Source organism: Lissotriton helveticus, chromosome 12 (genome assembly GCF_964261635.1).
Source record: "Lissotriton helveticus chromosome 12, aLisHel1.1, whole genome shotgun sequence".
NCBI lineage: Eukaryota > Metazoa > Chordata > Amphibia > Caudata > Salamandridae > Lissotriton > Lissotriton helveticus.
In genome coordinates, this window is record NC_136073.1 from 184,173,212 (window position 1) to 184,183,389 (window position 10,178).

Consider the following 10,178-nt stretch of genomic DNA (forward strand, 5'->3'; position numbering starts at 1 on the left):
TTGTGGTATGCCGCAGATGATCTTGGTGGCTTCGGAGTGGAAGGGGGAGGAGGACGCTCTGTGTTCTGCCGGAGAGGAAGGAGGTGGTTCAGTCCAGGGCCTTCTCTTGGATCCCGGCGTCGTGGAGGCGTGTTCGTAGTGTGCGGTGGCAGACCATGTCGAAGGCGGCTGACAGGTCCAGGAGGATGAGGGCCACGGTTTCTCTGTTGTCTAGCAGGGTCCTGACATTGTCGGTGGCGGCGATGAGGGCAGTTTCGGTGCTGTGTTTACTGCGGAACTCAGACTGGGATGGTCACAGGATGCTGTTCTCCTTGAGAAATCTGGTCAGTTGTTTGTTGACGGCCTTCTCAATGACCTTCGTCGGGAACGGGAGCATGGAGATGGGTCGGAAGTTCTTGAGGTCCTTAGGGTCCGCCTTGGGTTTCTTGAGTAAGGTGTTGATCTCGGCGTGCTTCCAGCTCTCCGAAGATTGCGGTTGCGAACGAGATGTTGAATGGCTTTCCGGAGATGGGGTGCAATGGTGGTGCTGGCTTTATTGAAGATGTGGTGTGGGCATAGGTCTGAAGGGAATTCGGAGTGGATGGAGTTCATGATCTTGATGGTTTCTTCATCGTTGATGTTGGTCCAGGAGATCAGGCGGCTGGTGTGGGTGGTGGTCGTGGAGTTCTCAGTGGTTGCCGGGGTGGTCACGGTGTTGAAGATGTCATGAATGTCTGTGATCTTACGGTGGAAGAATGTGGCCAGTGAGTCGCACAGGTCTTGCAAAGGTGCAATGTCGTTGGTGTTGGAGCTGGGGTTGGAGAGTTCCTTCATGATGTTGAAGAGCTCTTTGCTGTTGTGTGTGTTGTTGTCTAGGCGGTCTTTGAAGGAGGCCCTTTTGGCGGATCTGATGAGGTGATGGTGTCTGCGGGTGATGTTCTTGTGGGCTGCGTAGCTTTCCATTGTTCGTTCACAGATCCAGTTCCTCTCTAGCTTTCGGCATGTTTGCTTGGAGGCTTGGAGTTCTTCGGAGAACCAGCTCACCTTCTTTCTGGTGTGGCTGTTGGAGGGTTTCTTGAGCGGGGCAAGAGTGTTGGCGCAGTCATTGATCCACTGTCTGAGGTTGCGGGCTGTGGCGTCGGGGTCAGTTGGGTCTGCGGGAGGGCTTAGGGCGAGGGTGGTGGTTAGCTGGTCTTCAGTGACTTTGCTCCAGCCGTGGTGAGGCATCTGTTGGGTGTGGTGGTGTGTGGTGGGTTTCCAGAAGGTGAAGTGGATGCAACGGTGGTCGGTCCAGTGGAGTTCGGTGGTGTGGTTGAAGAAGACGTGGGAGCCTGCTGAGAAGATGGGGTCAAGCGTGTGGCCGGCGGAGTGGTTGGGTGTTGTGACGAGTTGTCTGAGTCCGAGGTAGGCGAGGTTGTCGATCAGGGTGGAGGAGTTGGAGTCGTTGTTATTCTCGAGGTGGAAGTTTAAGTCCCCAAGGAGGATGTAGTCCGTGGAGGCGAGGGCACGTGTGCTGATGAAGTCGGCGATGGAGTCGCTGAACTGTGGTCGGGGTCCAGGGGGTCTGTAGACGAGGGTTTCTCTGAGGGTAGTGTTGGGGTTGGTGTGGATCTGGAAGTGCAGGTGTTCGGCGGTGCTGAGGGTGTCATCGGTGTTTGTCGAGATTTTGAGAATGTTCTTGTGGGCGATGGCAATTCCTCCTCCTATTCCGTTGGTGAGGGTGATCTTGTAGCCTTCTGGGAGGGCTATGGCGATGTTGGGTGCCGAGGAGGGGTTCAACCAGGTCTCCGTCAGGAAGGCGACATCTGGGGTGTTGGTGTCGAGTAGGTCCCAGAGTTCAACGGCATGTTTGCCGGCGGAGCGGATGTTGAGAAGAATGCATCTGAGGTGGTTGGGTTCTTTGGTAGATGGGTTAGCATCCCGGATACTGATGAAGCTGCAGTTCCGGCTGGAGAAGGGTCCTTGAGTGCGCTTCGGGGTGGCCAGGCAGCAGGTGCGTGAACGTCCGGCGTTGAGGGCGTGGAGGGTGCTGGAGTCGTAGCGGAGACGGGCGTTGTGGCACACCAACCCACCTCCCAAAATAGGACAGTACAATGAGGGGAACAATTTCAGGCACAAAATGCAGGCAGTACAATGAAGGGACAGTATCAGGAAAAATACCAGGGCAGGACCTGCGGTGGAAAAGGGGAACAGGTGGCTCGAATCCTGCAGCGGGTTCTGGATGGACTAGAGGCGGCACAGAGCCCCGCTGAGCTGTGTGGGGAGTGACGTTCTATGACCAAGGTCTGAGGACTCATGTGCGCTCCCCGCAGCGGCTGGCTTAAGAAGGGGATGTGGGAGGGACGAGCAGCTGGGAGGCGGGAGCGGGGCAGAAGGGGAGGGATCCGGGGATAGTGGCAAGCACGGGAGGGAAAATGGAGGGGGGGAAGAAACAACAGCGAGGGGTAACAGAATAAAAGGACACAATAAAAATGTCAGGCAAAAAATAAGACAGTACAATGAGGGGAACAATATAAGGGCACAAAATGCAGGCAGTACAATGAAGGGACAGTATCAGGAAAAATACCGGGGCGGGACCTGCGGTGGAAAAGGGGAACAGGTGGCTCGAACCCTGCAAAGGGGGCTGGACGGACTAGAGGCGGCACAGAGCTGAGCTGTGTGGGGAGTGACGTCCTATGACCAAGGTCTGAGGACCCCCTTCCCTTTAAAAAAAGGTCCTGGGGATGGGATCCACAGGGCCTAATGAGGTTCTTGGAGTGGGGCCACTTTTCCCCTCTCCCCTTTAAAACAAAAAGTCCTGTAAAATGGCTTCCTCATCACCTTATAAGGCTTGGGAGGAGGGAAGTGGCCCCCCTCCCCTTTAACAAAGAGTAACAAGTATGCTATAATGCTCGGTGAGGGGGCCAAGTGGCTTCTCTCCTCTTTAATAAAGCAAAAGGCCTTGAGGCATGGAGGCCCCAGGACCTAAAGAGACTTGGCGAGGTGGGATACATACACCTACTCCCTTTTTTTGTTTGTTTTGGCCTAGGGTGGACTCCCTGGGGTCTATACGGGCTTTGGGAGAGGGACTCCCAGCCCTCTCCCCTTTAAAAAAAGGCCCTGGGGATGGGGTCCCCAGGGCCTAATAAGATTATGGGAGGGAGCTACCTTGTCCCCCTCCATTAAAAATACATATGGTCCTGGGGTATGGGGTCCCAAGGGCATAATGAGGCTTAGGGAGGGGGGGGCAAATGGCTCCCTTCCCTTTAAAAGAGCTTTGGCAATGGGGATGGGGTCCCCAGGGCTTTTTAAAGGCTTGGGGAGGATAGCTGCGTGGCACATCTCCCCTTTAAAACACCAACCTGGGGGATTGCCCAGGGCCTTTTAAAGACTCAGTGAGAGGGATTGTGCACCTCTAAAAAATACTGCTGTGGTGATGGGGTCTTCTGGACCTGATAAGGCACAGGGAAGGGGGTCTCTCTCCCCTTTAAAAGAGCAAAGGCCCTTGGGGATGGGGTCCCCAGGGACTAATTAGATTTGAGGAGGAGGGACCACTCCCCTTTAAAAAAAAGTCCTGGGGAATAGGGTCCCCGGGCCTTATAAGGCTCGGGGAGGGATACGTGCCTCCCCTTTTTAAAAATAAAGGATCTGGGGAATGGGGTCAACAAGGTTTAATAAGGCTCAGTGAGGAGAGCCATTTGGCCCATCTGACCTTTAAAAAACATAAGGTCCTGCAGCCAACACCCCACCACGCACAGCCAAACGACGTGCACTACAGGGGGTTGGCTTTAAACATTGGGTATGGTGATAAAATATTGCTTTACATTTAAAAAGTCGGGAAATTAACTGAAAAAAATAGAGGTCACAGTTACATTATAGTTATGTGTGATTAAAAGATCTGTTTTTATTTAAAACAACCCTTAGAAATTCACAGAAATAAACTAAAGGTTAAAGTAATTTTATAGTTAGTTGAATAATTCAGTGACAACATTAAAGTTTTGAACTAAACAAAAACACAGAAATTCATCAGTTAGAGTTAGCAGCGCTAACTATTATTTGCAACCCGCCATGCACTGCTTATGACCTCACATGTTACATCAATCATTATGTGCTCTATGACATAATTTATGACATCACTGATGACATCTCTAAATCATTGATGATATCACTGATGACAACCCTGATGACATCATCCAAGCGTATTTTGCAAACTTTGCTCTAAAATGGGTAGAGCATTAGAGCCATGAATGTAAATACAAAATATCTCAAACTAATATGTAGCATCATTAATGCTATCATTTATACAACCCCCATTGATAGAGCGTGCTTCTGTTATGTGCAACATTGGCCCTATACCATACACTTCATGAGAAGCCAAGTTCATGTTGACTATGAGCCACATAGAAGGGTAACCTATCAAGCACACGGTGTTCAACCTGTATAGAAATGTTCACTGAAAACTCTGTTCCTCCAGATACTGAAGCCCTGTTACATAACTAATATGCTACTATGGACCTTCTTGACATGTATCAAACCTTTGACCGTCATTGAACCCAAACTGAGAAATGAAGTGGCTGTAAGTCGAAAAGTGGGTATTGTTGACACCATTTACTCTATTGAGAGAGTTTACTCTGTTCCACACTGTTTGTAGACAGTGAAACTCTCTTTAAAAATACACCAAACACTATTAAAGCATATGTAGTAATAATAGTGTACATTCTGTGCAAAATGTGTCCAAAGAGCGACTAGTCAGTGCCATCATCAGTAAAGGTAGGAAAGGTTTATGCTGTTGAAGTCTGGAGTCTATGCCCAGCAAGGCCTTGCCATCGTAGGGTTGTTGCTTGGCATTGGTCCAAATGAAGCACTCTACATTCAGAATTAAAACTTTTCTGAAGATCAGATCTCCTTCAGCAGGGTAAACTAGCAAGCAGAGAGTGACCAGTAATTTTATGTTGATGGCTGGAGTTTGGCGAAGTTCCCATTCTCCAACAGTTCTCTGGGCAGAAATTTGGAAAAATGTTTTACAGTTTGGGGACCGGAGGAGTATACTCTACCTCCAGCCAAGGGTGTTGAACCTGGGGGGGGCACCAGTTAGGGTAAGGACTTTCTCCAACAAAGGCCAGCAGCAGGGTGAAATGTAGGTCCAGTTGGTACTGGTCATTGGGCAGCGGCAGGGCAAGGGCCTCTGGAAGCTTGTTGTGTCCCTGTAGCTCAAAATTTAGATCACCCAACTGACCCTTGAAGTCACTTCTGGCATTTTGGACTCAAGGCAAGCAGGTCCAGTCTTCATTCATCTTCTTCAGGTAGCAGGACAATCCTTCTTCTGATTCCTCACAGACCTAGGAGTGTTCTGATGAGAGATCTGTAGGGTCCACTTTTATGCCGAGTGCCAGTCTTTGGGTGGGAGGCAAGCCCTTGTCCATCCCCTAAACCAGTTCTGGTCAGTTCTTCTCCTCCCACAGGGTTTGGTGCCAGGCTGCCTGGAATAGAAAAGGGAAGGCAGACTGTGTGTAAGCTTCATCTGCTAGTAGCGCGGTAGTCATCATTTGAAGGCGCAGCCCACAGTCCATCCTGCTCAAGATAGATAAACACCACTCCAATCCCAAGCTCTTTGTTTACTGTCTTGTAGCAATAGACATCTCACCATAGGGGAGCCATCAAGGATCAGGTGACAATTGGACACTGGCAGGAAAGAGCTTTAGTTTCAGACAGGATAATGACAACTTTCTAAAAGTTTAAATTCGAAAACAGTAATATAAAATCTGACTTGACAATTAGATTGAATTGTCAATTAATATAAAAATATGTCCTTGTACCATTTTCTAGCTGATCCCAAATGGAATTTAGCACATATTAAATGTAGTTGTGTAAACCAGTGTTCCCCCATGGGAGGGCCAGAGTTACCACTGTGAAAAATTACTTGGTAGGTTTTTCACTGCCAGGACACGTAAAAACATAAATTATAATTGCCCTATTTTTGCAAAGCATGCACACTACCCTATTTCCATTTAGGACCTACTTTAGGGGAGACTTATAGGTAAAAGAAAGGAAGGTTTAGGCCTGGCAAAAAGTTTACTGGGTTGAAATAGCAGTTTTAAAACTGCACACTCAGGCTGCATTGATAGTGTGGGAGGCATGATTTCCGGGGCTACTTTAGCGAGCGGCAGAATGAATGTGGTAGCGCACTAGTAACATTTAATTTGCAGGCTATGGGTAGACATAGTGCCAGACACTGGTGACCTATAAGTAAATTAAATGTGGCTGTTAAATATATGCCAATTTTTACCATGCTTAGAAGGGAGAGCACAAGCACTTTACCACTAGTTAGGAGGAGTAAAGCCTGCAGAGTCTTTTGGCTACCAAAAATGGTTCAACAAAAAAGGAAATAATCCGGGTGAAAGTCATGCAAGAGATGATCTCTTCCAACACTTTTCATGTCTCATCGAGGCTTAATCATTGTCTGTAAGTAAGCCCAACAGAACTCAATTCATCACTGCTAAACGTAATGTTAAACTGTAGTATAAAGTAGATTTACCAACGTTATCTTTCATATTCATTTATCAAACATCTGCCTTCACCATTGTCCCACAGTTGTATTAAAAATAAACTTTGAATAAAACTTCAATGGATTTTCTGTTTGTTTTCTGAAATGATATCAGCTGGGATAAAATAGCTTGTCATTTTAAACAATCTTCTCCGTAGGAAAAAGCTACATTAGCCTCACAGTGAAAGCAGTCCTTTGTGCTTTCTGAATGTTTAGCATTTTCCACATTTAAACTTTAGGCATCTAGATTTGTAATCTACAGTTCACACTTAGGGATAAAGTCATTAATGTATAGATGTTTTGTTTTTGTACATGCCAAAGCAGTTTCCTTCAAACATGTGCTACCGTAGTAGTTGGACTATGGCCACTCAGATCAGATCAGAATGGTAGATCTGAAGCTATGCTTTTCAACTCACACATGAGGAATGTTGGAAAATGGCCCTCTCTGAAGGGTCACACCAAACATTTTGTCATTCTCCTCCTCGTTTTGCTGAATTCTTTATGTTGGCCTTAGGACTCTGAGCACTTTATCACTACTAATCAGTGCTTAAGTGCATGTGCTTCTTCTCTAAGTGTGGTGCAATTGGTGTATACCTGATTGCTATATTAACTTTACTTAAAAGTCCCTTGTAAGGAGGAATACCATATACCCAGGGCCTTAAATTAAATGCGAGTAGTGGGCTGAAGCACTGATTGTGCCATCCAACAGAAGTAGCCTTTCAACCGGTCTGGCCTGTCACTGCAGCACCAGTGTGTGTAACTTACTTTCACTTTGACTTGGAATTTAAAACTATTTGCCAGGCCATAAACTCCCCTTTTATTACATATAGGTCACCCCTTAGGTAGGCCCAAGTAACCCAGAGGGCAGAGTTCTATGTAATTAAAAAGTAGGACATGTTCCTATATGTTTTGTATGTTCTGGTAATGACAAGCCAACTATTTCATTGTTTTCTACTGTGAGGCTTACCCCTCTCATAGGCCAGTATTGGGAATTCCTTAATGCACTTCAAAGCAATAATTCCTGATCAGAGAGGAGTAGCGTCTTCATGTTTCATGTATTTGGAATGGTTATGATAACTCCTCCTTACTGGTGAAGGTGGATTTAACATTATGTGTCTGTCTGCATTACATGTCTGTGCTGAGTGAGAGCTACCATTTGTGCATTCCCTCTAGAAAGTCTCAAGCACATGAAGGTCAGGCTCATCTGCATTCTGACCACTCACCTGCCTTTATCTGCATTCTAATGTGTCTTCCTGGGTAGGTAGGAATGGGAGAGGCTGACCCTTACACCTCATAGGTAGTGTCCTGTACACAAACAGAGCACTCCTTTACTCCTAGGGTTAACCGGGCAGACAGGACTAGGTTGAAAGGGATCCTTGTGCACTTCAGAGACTTCTTTGAAGTACCCCCATACATCAAAGGCATTTCTGGGAATAAGTACTGGGTCTCTGACCCCCTAAAATCAGACACTTATGGATCTTCTACTCTGTCCGAAAGACTGCTGTGATGCTGAAAGGACGCAACTCGACTGCTTTTCTGGCAAGACTGCTTTTCTGCTTGTTGCCCTGTTGCCTGCTGCTGCCTGCCTCTGCTGGAAAGACTCCGCCTACACTCCAAGTGATTTCCAAGGGCTTGCCTTCTGTTTCCTGAAGTCTCAATACCACAAAAGACTTTCTAAAGGTCTGCTGATGCTACTGGAATATGCCTTATGTGAGTCCTACCCTTGCCTGATGTGTCCCCTCCAAGCTCTGGACCTCAGAAGTGGGTTCTGTCACTGTTTTCTACAAAAGCCAACGGATTGCATCGACTGCATGAGAAATTCTGCCGCATCACCCTGTGACACCAACCAAAAGGCTGCTCAATGACAGCAGTTCAACAACCTGAGTGGGTCGATGACATTCAGTGCAGCTTGCCGACGACACATTGCATTCATCAACGACAATGCAGGACCCCCTTTTTGCTGCTCAATGACAACACAGTAGGCTCTCGACATTGACGAAAGCTCCATCCAAAGAATTGCTTCAGATTGTCCTTTCTAGGTTCTTCAGTCGGCCGGTCATTGATCGCGGTCAGCCTGACCTTTGGATTTGCACCGGTCCCTCGTGACCTCAAGTAACTTTGTGACTGCTAGTGACTTCTAAGCACTATTTTTGCATTTAAACTTTAAAAATTCATATCTCAACTTCTACTGATTGGCTTTTTTTTGTTTTTGCCTTATTTTACTCTGATAAATATTCTCTATTTGTCTAAACCTGTGTGGAGTCATTTTGTTGTGTATTCTTTGTGTTACTGTGTGTGTGTGTGTGTTGCACAAATCCATACTAATATCATAAAGAGAGAGCCCAAACCTTTGAGGCGGGTAATCTCAGTAACCACAGCACCAATCACAACACCCAATACAGCATAATAATATACAAATATTAGGGACTGGTAGCCCGATGTGCCTTTGCTAGGTCTCAATATATGTGCTCCAGTGGATTTTGAGAAATTAACGTTCAAAAAAAGATATATATCTGTAACAGCGCTCCGCTTCGCGTAACGGAGGTTTGCGAAGCTGATTGGTCATTCTGTCACTGGGCTATAGTTGGGCTACATCTGGCTGATATTTGGGCTACATTTGGTTTTTTGTGTGTCTGGCGGCCATCTTTGGGCTACATTGGGCTACATTGGGCTTCATTGGGCTACATTCGGCTAATTAGCAAATAGCTCATCGCAAACTAGGAATGGTAAAGAATCGCTATTTATTCCTTAAAGTTCGCTATTTAGGAAATGCAAAAAACTTTGATGATACATATGGCGGTTCATCTCTAACAAGATAAGAAGCATAGGGATACATTTATGATGACTGGCGCATCACCAGGGATGTGTTAGTCATTCTGTGCCGCTGTTCCGTCACCTATGGTGTGCTGCATTTACAATGCGGCGCATCATGGGGCAAAAACAGCACAGATGCGTGATGTATCTGTGCCGTAAAGGTGGCGCATTGCTGGAGTTGTATCGCAAGTGTGATGAAGCTCCAGCAAGGGTCGGGGGTGCCCCTGTCGCAGGGTTTCTGTTCTCACACAGAACTGTGGGCAGAGGATTGGAACCTCGGCGAATGCATTGCTGGAGTTGTATCGCAAGTGTGATGAAGCTCCAGCAAGGGTCGGGGGTGCCCCTGTCGCAGGGTTTCTGTTCTCACACAGAACTGTGGACAGAGGATTGGAACCTCGGCGAATTAGGGTGTCCCAAAACTCACGTTAGTAATCAAAAACTCCTTAGCAAGCTAGGTACAGTGTCACATTGGATATAACAAACTCTCAATGTTTAGACAATCCAGAATATGAACTTATAGTACCTCAGGATACGTGGAACTCATGAACAGTCGGTCGTTATAGATTTCTTAGAAACCAGAACATGGAGTTAAGAAGAACAGATGTGTATTTGAAATGTTTATTTACTAATGCCGTCTTCTCAGGCGTAGTACCTTAGATAATAAAAGTACACATATTATCAGTAGCAAAATTACCAGCATAGTTACTAGTACATAAAAAGTGAATGGTGATAGTATGTTAACATGCTGTAAATGAATAAGAGTTAGCAACACTTATAAGCAGCCGCGGGCCGTGGAGGGAGTTACGGTGAGGCAGGGAGGCGGGGAGGGGGAGAAGCAGGGTGGAGAATACAAGTACACATA